The 13,406-nt window shown below is 44.5% G+C and overlaps 1 protein-coding gene and 1 pseudogene across 1 annotated transcript in view; one reads left to right on the forward strand and one right to left on the reverse strand.

Annotated features, from left to right (window-relative positions):
- Positions 1 to 13,406, reverse strand: part of LOC126484970 (potassium/sodium hyperpolarization-activated cyclic nucleotide-gated channel 2-like) — a 343,363-nt gene that overhangs the window by 121,613 nt on the left and 208,344 nt on the right. The window lies entirely within an intron of this gene.
- Positions 359 to 476, forward strand: LOC126485301 (5S ribosomal RNA; annotated as a pseudogene).

A 13,406-nucleotide genomic window follows, 5' to 3' on the forward strand; every position in this document is an offset into this window, starting at 1 on the left:
GGTCGGATGATCGGCATTAAGACTTTGAACGCGGAATGCTAGCCGGAGCTAGACGCATGGGACATTCCATCTCGGAAATCGTCAAAGATTTCAATATTCGGAAATCCACAGTGTCAAGAGTGTTGCGAGAATATCAAATTTCAGGCATTTCCTCTCACCATGGGCAACGCAGTGGCCGACAGCCTTCATTTAACAATACAGAGTAGTGCCTTTTGCGTTGAACTGTCAGTGGTAACAGGCAAGTAACATTGCGCGAAATAACCACAAAACTAATGTGGGATGTACGCCGATCGTATCCTTTAGGACACTGCACCGAAATAACGGAATAAAAATTTAGTATTAGTAGGAGAATACTGGAGCCAACGGCCTTCCCGCAGTGGTAACGCCGGTTCCCGTCAGATCATCGAAGTTAAGCGTTGTCGGGCTGGGCTAGCAGTTGGATGGGTGACCATCCGGTCTGCCGAGTGCTGTTGGCAAGCAGAATGCACTGAGCCCTTGCGAGGTAAACTGAGGAGCTACTTGATTGAGAAGCAGCGGCTCTGGTCTCGTAAACTGACATACGGCCGGGACAGCGGTGTGCTGACCACATGCGCCCCAATATCCGCATCCAGTGGCGCCTGAGGGATGAGGATGACACGGCGTCCGGTTGGTAGTCTCCATGGCCTGTTCGGACGGAGTTACAGTTAAGAGTTTTATGAGAATACCGGGGATTTTTTTCAGTGGCAGACCACTTATCAATTTTCCTGAAAAGTAGCGAATGGTGGACAATTTTGTAGATCTTGAAACTGAGGAACTAACAATTTTTCATTCTTTGTTCGATTTCTACACGTATTACAGTTAATAATAGGAATGAAAAAACGGAAACTCAATTATTTCAGAAAATTATTATTTTGAGCGGTTTTAACACTCAGGTTCAACCGGCGCTGAAAAAGACCGATGTAACCGAAAACCGGTTGTTTCAGTAGCAACGGCCATCGCTACTTCAACCATCTTTTCTTTGCACTGCCTCTTCTGACGTTGCATCAAGAAAGACATAGTGCAGTTAGACGTTACCGAGCTTCTTGTTCTCTTCCTCTCTGAACATTAAAATACTTTTGTAGCTCTCACCTGGATTATGTTTTTGGCAGCAGAACAGCACATGCTTATTTGTCATGTATAATGCAATACATCCTACTACCCCTTAAACTCCCTGTCTCCACATCAAAAGTGAGCATTTGATCTCTGGATGTTCAGTTGCTCTAGTTTCTCCATACGTGACTCGGTCGTTGCTTTTTACGTAAATACGCAGAGATAATTAGGATAAGGTCCGTAAACAACTGCTAAACGCAGCTACATAGTTCACCTCAGTCTTTGTTGTCTGGTGAGACAAACGGAGACCCTGCAGAGAGAGAGAGAGAGAGAGAGAGAGAGAGAGAGAGAGAGAGAGAGACTGATTGAAGGAAGGAAGAATGATTAGGGTTTAACTTCCCGTCGACACTGAGGTCAGGACAGACGCAGCACAAACTCGCATTACAGAAGGATGGGGAAGGAAATCGGCTGTGCCCTTACAAGGGAACCATCCCGTCATTTGCCTGAAGCGATTTAGGGAAATCGAGAATCTGGATTTTTTAAAAAGACATATCCGCCCTTTGACTGTTAATTGTTCAATTATTTTAAATAATCAATATTGCGGCTTTATAGGCCTTCTCAAGTGCATGTTGAAGTGAAAATCCAAGTTTAAACGCAGCCAAAACCTCTCAGACAAACAGAAGCTAAACGATGTCAAAGTTAGCGTAAGGAGGGCTATGCGTGAAGCGTTCAGTGAATTCGAAAGTAAAATTCTATGTACCGACTTGACAGAAAATCCTAGGAAGTTCTGGTCTTACGTTAAATCAGTAAGTGGCTCGAAACAGCATATCCAGACACTCCGGGGTGATGATGGCATTGAAACAGAGGATGACACGCGTAAAGCTGAAATACTAAACACCTTTTTCCAAAGCTGTTTCACAGAGGAAGACCGCACTGCAGTTCCTTCTCTGAATCCTCGCACAAACGAAATAATGGCTGACATCGAAATAAGTGTCCAAGGAATAGAAAAGCAACTGGAATCACTCAGCAAAGGAAAGTCCACTGGACCTGACGGGATACCAATTCGATTATACACAGAGTACGCGAAAGAACTTGCCTCCCTTCTAACAGCCGTGTACCGCACGTCTCTAGAGGAACGGAAGGTTCCAAATGATTGGAAAAGAGCACAGGTAGTCCCAGTCTTCAAGAAAGGTCGTCGATCAGATGCGCAAAACTATAGACCTATATCTCTGACGTCGATCAGTTGTAGAATTTTAGAACATGTTTTTTGCTCGAGTATCATGTCGCTTTTGGAAACCCAGAATCTACTATGTAGGAATCAACATGGATTCCGGAAACAGCGATCGTGTGAGACCTAACTCGCTTTATTTGTTCATGAGACCCAGAAAATATTAGATACAGGCTCCCACGTAGATACTATTTTTCTTGACTTCCGGAAGGCGTTCGATACAGTTCCGCACTGTCGCCTGATAAACAAAATAAGAGCCTACGGAATATCAGACCAGCTGTGTGGCTGGATTGAAGAGTTTTTAGCAAACAGAACACAGCATGTTGTCATCAATGGAGAGACGTCTACACACGTGAGAGTAACCTCTGGCGTGCCACAGGGGAGTGTTATGGGACCATTGCTTTTCACAATATATATAAATGACCTAGTAGATAGTGTCGGAAGTTCCATGCGGCTTTTCGCGGATGATGCTGTAGTATACAGATAAGTTGCAGCATTAGAAAATTGTAGTGAAATGCAGGAAGATCTGCAGCGGATAGGCACTTGGTGCAGGGAGTGGCAACTGACCCTTAACATAGACAAATGTAATGTATTGCGAATACATAGAAAGAAGGATCCTTTATTGTATGATTATATGATAGCGGAACAAACACTGGTAGCAGTTACTTCTGTAAAATATCTGGGAGTATGCGTGCGGAACGATTTGAAGTGGAATGATCATTTAAAATTAATTGTTGGTAAGGCGGGTACCAGGTTGAGATTCATTGGGAGAGTCCTTAGAAAATGTAGTCCATCAACAAAGGAGGTGGCTTACAAAACACTCGTTCGACCTATACTTGAGTATTGCTCATCAGTGTGGGATCCGTACCAGATCGGGTTGACGGAGGAGATAGAGAAGATCCAAAGAAGAGCGGCGCGTTTCGTCACAGGGTTATTTGGTAACCGTGATAGCGTTACGGAGATGTTTAACAAACTCAAGTGGCAGACTCTGCAAGAGAGGCGCTCTGCATCGCGGTGTAGCTTGCTGGCCAGGTTTCGAGAGGGTGCGTTTCTGGATGAGGTATCGAATATATTGCTTCCCCCTACTTATACCTCCCGAGGAGATCACGAATGTAAAATTAGAGAGATTAGAGCGCGCACGGAGGCTTTCAGACTGTCGTTCTTCCCGCGAACCATACGCGACTGGAACAGGAAAGGGAGGTAATGACAGTGGCACGTAAAGTGCCCTCCGCCACACACCGTTGAGTGGCTTGCGGAGTATAAATGTAGATGTAGTTGTAGAAAGCGTGCATATCGTACAGTGCAGGTCATAGGAACAAAAAGTTATTATGTATTTGAAAACGTTATTTATATGTTAAAATATATATCACCTGTCTGTGATATGTCATTATAGAAAAACATATTTCTGTTTTATAGACCAGTTGTCGTATTACAGGATATGAGTACGTATCAGAAATACATAATATGGGTGAAAATGTGTATAGAACCCATTATGTTTGGTTCAGGTCTTCACATTTTTAAGCAGTAAGGCTACATTAATATGTAATTAATAATATTCATAAAATATTGCAGTATATGGTTTAGATATAAAATATAGGGAACTGATATACCATCTTGGAAATGCATATAGAACCTATTATGTTTGGTTCAGGCCTTTATATGCTACAAGTAATGGAAATACACCAATATGCTTTTAATGGACAGTTGTGTAATACTGAAGTATATGTTGTTGTTGTTGTGGTCTTCAGTCCTGAGACTGGTTTGATGCAGCTCTCCATGCTACTCTATCCTGTGCAAGCTTTTTCATCTCCCAGTACCTACTGCAACCTATATCATTCTGAATCTGCTTAGTGTATTCATCTCTTGGTCTCCCTCTACGATTTTTACCCTCCACGCTGCCCTCCAATACTAAATTGGTGATCCCTTGATGCCTCAGAACACGTCCTACCAACCGATCCCTTCTTCTGGTCAAGTTGTGCCACAAACTTCTCTTCTCCCCAATCCTATTCAATACTTCCTCATTAGTTATGTGATCTACCCATCTAATCTTCAGCATTCTTCTGTAGCACCACATTTCGAAAGCTTCTATTCTCTTCTTGTCCAAACTATTTATCGTCCATGTTTCACTTCCATACATGGCTACACTCCATACAAATACTTTCAGAAATGACTTCCTGACACTTAAATCAATACTGGATGTTAACAAATTTCTCTTCTTCAGAAACGCTTTCCTTGCCATTGCCAGCCTACATTTTATATCCTCTCTACTTCGACCATCATCAGTTATTTTGCTCCCCAAATAGCAAAACTCCTTTACTACTTTAAGTGCCTCGTTTCCTAATCTAATTCCCTCAGCATCACCCGACTTAATTAGACTACATTCCATTATCCTTGTTTTGCTTTTGTTGATGTTCATCTTATATCCTCCTTTCAAGACACTGTCCATTCCATTCAACTGCTCTTCCAAGTCCTTTGCTGTCTCTGACAGAATTACAATGTCATCGGCGAACCTCAAAGTTTTTATTTCTTCTCCATGAATTTTAATACCTACTCCGAATTTTTCTTTTGTTTCCTTTACTGCTTGCTCAATATACAGATTGAACAACATCGGGGAGAGGCTACAACCCTGTCTTACTCCCTTCCCAACCACTGCTTCCCTTTCATGTCCCACGACTCTTATAACTGCCATCTGGTTTCTGTACAAATTGTAAATAGCCTTTCGCTCCCTGTATTTTACCCCTGCCACCTTCAGAATTTGAAAGAGAGTATTCCAGTCAACATTGTCAAAAGCTTTCTCTAAGTCTACAAATGCTAGAAACGTAGGTTTGCCTTTCCTTAATCTTTCTTCTAAGATAAGTCGTAAGGTCAGTATTGCCTCACGTGTTCCAGTGTTTCTACGGAATCCAAACTGATCTTCCCCGAGGTTGGCTTCTACTAGTTTTTCCATTCGTCTGTAAAGAATTCGTGTTAGTATTTTGCAGCTGTGACTTATTAAGCTGATAGTTCGGTAATTTTCACATCTGTCAACACCTGCTTTCTTTGGGATTAGAATTATTATATTCTTGTTGAAGTCTGAGGGTATTTCGCCTGTTTCATACATCTTGCTCACCAGATGGTAGAGTTTTGTCAGGACTGGCTCTCCCACGGCCGTCAGTAGTTCCAATGGAATATTGTCTACTCCGGGGGCCTTGTTTCGACTCAGGTCTTTCAGTGCTCTGTCAAACTCTTCACGCAGTATCATATCTCCCATTTCATCTTCATCTACATCCTCTTCCATTTCCATAATATTGTCCTCAAGTACATCGCCGTTGTATAGACCCTCTATATACTCCTTCCACCTTTCTGCTTTCCCTTCTTTGCTTAGAACTGGGTTTCCATCTGAGCTCTTGATATTCATACAAGTCGTTCTCTTATCTCCAAAGGTCTCTTTAATTTTCCTGTAGGCGGTATCTATCTTACCCCTAGTGAGACAGGCCTCTACATCCTTACATTTGTCCTCTAGCCATCCCTGCTTAGCCATTTTGCACTTCCTGTTGATCTCATTTTTGAGACGTTTGTATTCCTTTTTGCCTGTTTCACTTACTGCATTTTTATATTTTCTCCTTTCATCAATTAAATTCAATATTTCTTCTGTTACCCAAGGATTTCTACTAGCCCTCGTCTTTTTACCTACTTGATCCTCTGCTGCCTTCACTACTTCATCCCTCAAAGCTACCCATTCTTCTTCTACTGTATTTATTTCCCCCATTCCTGTCAATTGCTCCCTTATGCTCTCCCTGAATCTCTGTACAACCTCTGGTTCTTTTAGTTTATCCAGGTCCCATCTCCTTAAATTCCCACCTTTTTGCAGTTTCTTCAGTTTTAATCTACAGGTCATAACCAATAGATTGTGGTCAGAGTCCACATCTGCCCCTGGAAATGTCTTACAATTTAAAACCTGGTTCCTAAATCTCTGTCTTACCATTATATAATCTATCTGATACCTTTTAGTATCTCCAGGGTTCTTCCATGTATACAACCTTCTTTCATGATTCTTAAACCAAGTGTTAGCTATGATTATGTTGTGCTCTGTGCAAAATTCTACCAGGCGGCTTCCTCTTTCATTTCTGTCCCCCAATCCATATTCACCTACTATGTTTCCTTCTCTCCCTTTTCCTACACTCGAATTCCAGTCGCCCATGACTATTAAATTTTCGTCTCCCTTCACAATCTGAATAATTTCTTTTATTTCATCATACATTTCTTCAATTTCTTCGTCATCTGCAGAGCTAGTTGGCATATAAACATGTACTACTGTAGTAGGCGTGGGCTTCGTATCTATCTTGGCCACAATAATGCGTTCACTATGCTGTTTGTAGTAGCTTACACGCATTCCTATTTTCCTATTCATTATTAAACCTACTCCTGCATTACCCCTATTTGACTTTGTGTTTATAACCCTGTAGTCACCTGACCAGAAGTCTTGTTCCTCCTGCCACCGAACTTCACTAATTCCCACTATATCTAACTTCAACCTATCCATTTCCCTTTTTAAATTTTCTAACCTACCTGCCCGATTAAGGGATCTGACATTCCACGCTCCGATCCGTAGAACGCCAGTTTTCTTTTTCCTGATAACGACATCCTCTTGAGTAGTCCCCGCCCGGAGATCCGAATGGGGGACTATTTTACCTTCGGAATATTTTACCCAAGAGGACGCCATCATCATGTAATCATACAGTAAAGCTGCATGCCCTCGGGAAAAATTACGGCTGTAGTTTCCCCTTGCTTTCAGCCGTTCGCAGTACCAGCACAGCAAGGCCGTTTTGGTTATTGTTACAAGGCCAGATCAGTCAATCATCCAGACTGTTGCCCTTGCAACTACTGAAAAGGCTGCTGCCCCTCTTCAGGAACCACACGTTTGTCTGGCCTCTCAACAGGTACCCCTCCGTTGTGGTTGCACCTACGGTACGGCTATCTGTATCGCTGAGGCACGCAAGCCTCCCCACCAACGGCAAGGTCCATGGTTCATGGGGGGGGACTGAAGTATATAGTGAGGCATATATGTTATGGAAGTTCCACCCAATACATCCCCTCCCCTCCTCTCCAATACCCACCTCCAAATGTGTTCCATCCATCAGCCACCCCAACGCCACACACTCGCCCTCAGTTGTCCTCTTCTCCCCCTCCCCACAACCCCTCACACTCTGTCACATGCCCCACTCCTTGCCAACCCAATTCCTTCTCCCTCTACTGAACAGTTGCGTTCTGTTGTTGGGATTGTCTTATTTTAGGAGTGTGTAGAAAATGTCACTGAGCAGTTTAGGCTCAGGATCTTTCAGTTATGGGTTCATGGCAGTCCTGCCATTTCACGGGGGTCGTGCAAGTTTGAGCACAGGTCTGACGTCGTTTTTGAAAATCCTCATAAATCAGAGAATTACGATCTTATAATATTGCAGCCACGCGATCATTTTGAGATCAATAATTTGACTGTTCATAAATAATGATTATATTTACTCTAAGTAAGGAGTATTACAGTGTATCCCTGTAAGAGAATGTTACGAACGTGTGTTACAAGAACATTTTAAGCATTTAGCTACATAAATATCTCCCTTCCCTTTCCTGGTAGTACCTCTATTAATGCAAAAGTCATGTGACTCACAGAGTGGTGCAACATTGTTACGATCTCTGCCACCGTTTTGACGAACAGAAGCGCCTAATGCACGTCACAGGAATATATTGGCTGTTAAGTATGCCATACCGTGTATTAATGGTTTTCCACTATGCGCAGTGCCAGCCATATTATGTATCTTCGATAAGACCTCATATCATATCTTGTGTATAACAAGAGAACTATGTCTTTTTTTCGACGATGACATGTCACAGACGGGTCTGCTTTTTTTTTTAATGTAAATAATGTTTTCAGATATATAACTTCTTTTTCCTATGACCTGCACAGTATGATATGTGCGCTTTTTTATTCTTAGTTGAACATGCACTTCTGAACGGCTGTAAAGCCGAAATCATGGCTGTATGAAATGGGGGATTTTTTTTAAAAGAAATTCTACATGATTGTGGTACCCAATGAAAGATTCACGGTCGCGTTGGGAATTTTCTCTGCCCGGGGCTGGATGTTTGTGTTGTCCTCATCATCATCATCATCATCATCATCATCATCAATCGTGATACTGGCTAAATTGGACTGTGGAAAAATTGGGGACATTGTACGGGAGCTGGTGACCCCGCAGTTGAGCGCCCCACAAACCAAACATCTTCATCATCATCACCCCATGAAAGAAAGACCACTAAATGTGAACGGGCGGCAACGGATTTGAACCAACTTCCTCCCTAACGCAATTCCAGTCCAGCGTTACCTCGCACGGTGTGTGTGTGTGTGTGTGTGTGTGTGTGTGTGTGTGTGTGTGTGTGTGTGGGTGTGGATGGGTGGGTGGGTGGGTGAGTGAGTGAGTGAGAGAGAGAGAGAGAGAGACAGAGAGAGCTGCTTTGCTGCTATGAATCAGTGCTGGCAGGCGCAGGTAGTTGACCCAGCGCTGTTCTGTTCCGTCGCGTCGTGTTGGGTGCCGCGCGGGACGGATCAGCGCCGGCTCTCGCGTGCCGCAAACCGTGGGTTCCGCACGAGCGCCGATCGCCAGCCGTGGAAAATGTCTGCCCGAAGGTCTACCGCCCCGGACTTTTCCTACCCAGCTGCGCTACTTCTGACTTTCTCGGCGCTCTGCGCGCAAACTTTATTTCTGAGCGCCCAACTTCTGCTCAGTGCACTATCGATATCCCACTTCAAGTCTCACAATGGCACGGGAAGAGCCAACCAGGTACTCTCTTCACATCTATTTTTTCCCTCCTGCCACTGCACTTCGTTGATTTTTCTGCCACGTGCACCCACTGAACTATCAACTGCACAGATGGAAAAACGAAGTGTTTCATCGCGAACAGCTTGACCCAAAGCTACCAAACTGATACTCTAGTATGCCGGCATCAGTCTAAAAACTTTGAGGCTGGATTAATAAAAAATGGAGAAAAGGCAAGAGGTTTGTTTTAATGCCTAGGATCTAAATCTACGTATACATACGTACTCCGCAAGCCATCGTACGGAGCCTGGCGAACGGCACCCTGTACCACTACCAATAGTTTTATTTCCCTTTCCACACGCAAATAAAGCAAGAGAAAAACAGCTATCTATATGGCTCAATATGAGCCCTAATTTCTCGTATCACATCTTCGCGGCCCTTGCGCGAAATTTATGTTGGCGGCACCATAATCGTTCTGCAGCCGCCTTCAAATGCCGACACACTATATTTTCTCGATAGTGTTCCTTGAAAGAACGCCGGCTTCGCTCCCAGGGATTCCAATTTGAGTTCCCCATCCGTCTCAGTAACACTTGCGTGTTGTTCGAACCTGCAGGTAAACAATCTAGCAGCCCACCTCCGAATTGCTTCGACGCCTTCCTTTAACCAGATATGGTGCGGATCCGAAGCACTCGAGGAGTACTCAGGAACAGCCTGCCCGGTTAGCCGAGCGGTCTAACGCACGGCTTTCCGGAGTGGGAAGGAGCGCCTGGTCCCTGGTACGGATCCGCCCGACGGACTTAAGTCAAGGTCTAGTGAGCCGGCCAGTCTGTGGATGGTTTTTAGGCGGTTTTCCATCTGCCTCGGAGAATGTGGGCTGGTTCCCCTTATTCCGCCTCAGCTACACTATGTCGGCGATTGCTGCTCAGGCCGGCCAGGGTGGCCGAGCGGTTCTAGGCGCTACTGCCTGGAACCGCCCGACCGCAACGGTCGCAGGTTCGAATCCTGCCTCGGGCATGGATGTGTGTGATGTCCTTAGGTTAGTTAGGTTTAAGTAGTCCCGAGTCCTAGGGGACTGATGACCTCAGAAGTTAAGTCGCATAGTGCTCAGAGCCATTTGAACCATTGCTGCGCAAACAATTTCTCCACGTTCGCGTACACCACCATTACTCTACGACGCAAACATAGGGACTACACTCGTCTAGTGTGAGACGTTCCCTGGGGGGCCACCGGGGGCCGAACCGGACAATAAATCTGGGTTCGGTGTGGGGCGGCGAAGGGGTGAAGTGGACTGCGGTAGCCGTCGTGGGATTGTGGACGACTGCGCCTGCGGCAGGGACGGAGCCTCTCCGTCGTTTCATCCTCGTTAACTTACATTTTTCTGCATTTAGAGCCAGCTGTCATTTTCACACCAACTAGAAATTTTGTCTGTCATCTTGTATCATGCTACGGTCACTTATCTTCGATACATCACAGCATCACCAGCAAACAACCGCAGACTGCTGAGCACCCTATCCACCAGATCATTTAGTACATAGAAAATAACAGCGGTCGCATCCCACTTCTCTCACGACACTCTTGTCTCTGATGGACACTCGCCGTATCCTACGTAGCCCTCATATGAGCACAGTGCACAGAACTTTCATGTGAAACGTCGGTTGTCGCTTACAAGGGAACCTCCCCATCGCACCCCCCTCAGATTTAGTTATAAGTTGGCACAGTGGATAGGCCTTGATAAACTGAACACAGATCAACTGAGAAAACAGGAAGAAGTTGTGTGGAACTGTGAAAAAATAAGCAAAATATACAAACTGAGTAGTCAATGGGCAACATAAGCAACATAATGGACTATATGAGATTAGGAGCGCCGTGGTCCCGTGGTAGCGTGAGCAGCTGCAGTACGAAAGGTCCTTGGTTCAAGTCTTCCCTTGACTGAAAATTTTACTTTCTTTATTTTTGCATAGTTATTATCTGTCCGTTCGTTCATTGACATATCTGTTCACTGTAACAAGTTTAGTGTCTGTGTTTTGCGACCGCATCGCAAAACCGTGCTATTAGTAGACGAAAGGACGTGCCTCTCCAATGGGAACAGAAAATATTTGTCGCAAGGTCATAGGTCAACCGATTCCTCCACAGGAAAACACATCTGATATATTCTATACGACACTGGTGACGGCATGTGCGTCACATGACAGGAATATGTTGTCGACCCACCTAACTTGTACACTTGGCGAATGGGTAAAAAGATTCTTCTACCTTGCCCGATTTAGGTTTTCTTGTGGATGTGATAATCACTCCCAAAAAAGTGTTGAAAACATAAGAGTTTGTCACATAAACTGAAAATAAAAAAACTAAACTTTTTCACTCGATGGAAGATTTGAACCTAGGACCTTTCGTTCCGCAGTTGCTTCACGAGACCACGGCGCTCCTGCGTTCTTATCGTCCTTAATGTTGCCTATCTTCCCTTGAACTACTCAGTTTGTATATTTTGCTTATTTTTTCACAGTTCCACACAACTTCTTCGTGTTTTCTCAATTGATCTGTGTTCAGTTTTTCAAGGCCTATCCACTGTGCCAACTTATAACTAAATCTGAGGGGGGTGCGATGGGGAGGTTCCCTTGTTAGTATGGAATCAGAAATGTGTGGCTTGTGAGGAGCTGCCCTACCACTGTATCCTCATTATTCTTAACTGGTAACGCACAAGCATTGTTCTAGGATTACTGGTAGCACCTTGGAGCTCACGAATGACGGTTTCCGCTGACTTGATGCGATTTTTACAAATTACCCGCCGCGATGCCCCACGCTCCCCGTCCGCCAGCTGACGAGTCCTGCCTGGTCTTGAATTAGCTGTTATTGCTACTTCGCATTTCCACGTCGTAATCGTGTCGCTTGGACAGCTTTAGAAGGGCTTAAATGTCCCTGACTGATTTGTTACTCAAGTGACATCCAATGGCTAGCCAACGTTCGAAGTCACTGTTCTCTTCTGACCGACCAATTCTGCTGTTACTGATTCTTTACTAACAACACAGTGCTCCCCATTTCCTTTTAGACTGGCAGGTCCCCACGCGACGTATAGTAGTCAATTCCGGGGTGTCTGGATACTTTTGATCAGATAGTGAATACGCTGAACCTTAATATTTTATTCACTGGGCGTCAGTGCGAAATTAAGGAACACGGCATCAACCTGGGCGACAGTATTTACTGCCTTCTGCGTGATCGATCAGAAAGAGCTGGGTTTCACACCATAGTAGGAATCCATGTTGATTCCTACAGAGGAGGTTTTCGCTCTCCAGAAACCTCATCACACATGACCTTAAAAAAATGTTCCAAAATACTACAATAGGTTGACGTCAGCGATATGGGGCTATAGTTTGTTGCATCTGTCTGACGACAGTGGTGGTGCGGGACGTACCCTGCGCCACACACATCTACATCTACATCTACATCTATACTCCGCGAGCCACCTTACGGTGTGTGGCGGAGGGTACTTATTGTACCACTATCTGATCCCCCCTTCCCTGTTCCATTCACGAATTGTGCGTGGGAAGAACGACTGCTTGTAAGTCTCCGTATTTGCTCTAATTTCTCGGATCTTTTCGTTGTGATCATTACGCGAGATATATGAGGGCGGTAGTAATATGTTGCCCATCTCTTCCCGGAATGTGCTCTCTCGTAATTTCGATAATAAACCTCTCCGTATTGCGTAACGCCTTTCTTGAAGTATCCGCCACTGGAGCTTGTTCAGCATCTCCGTAACGCTCTCGCGCTGACTAAATGTCCCCATGACGAATCGCGCTGCTTTTCGCTGGATCATGTCTATCTCTTCTATTAATCCAACCTGGTAAGGGTCCCATACTGATGAGCAATACTCAAGAATCGGACGAACAAGCGTTTTGTAAGCTACTTCTTTCGTCGATGAGTCACATTTTCTTAGAATTCTTCCTATAAATCTCAACCTGGCGCCTGCTTTTCCCACTATTTGTTTTATGTGATCATTCCACTTCAGATCGCTCCGGATAGTAACTCCTAAGTATTTTACGGTCGTTACCGCTTCCAATGATTTACCACCTATGGCATAATCGTACTGGAATGGATTTCTGCCCCTATGTATGCGCATTATATTACATTTATCTACGTTTAGGGAAAGCTGCCAGCTGTCGCACCATGCATTAATCCTCTGCAGGTCCTCCTGGAGTACGTACGAGTCTTCTGATGTTGCTACTTTCTTGTAGACAACCGTGTCATCTGCAAATAGCCTCACGGAGCTACCGATGTTGTCAACTAAGTCATTTATGTATATTGAAAACAATAAAGGTCCTATCACGCTT

Source organism: Schistocerca serialis, chromosome 6, assembly GCF_023864345.2.
Source record: "Schistocerca serialis cubense isolate TAMUIC-IGC-003099 chromosome 6, iqSchSeri2.2, whole genome shotgun sequence".
NCBI classification, from domain to species: Eukaryota; Metazoa; Arthropoda; class Insecta; order Orthoptera; family Acrididae; genus Schistocerca; species Schistocerca serialis.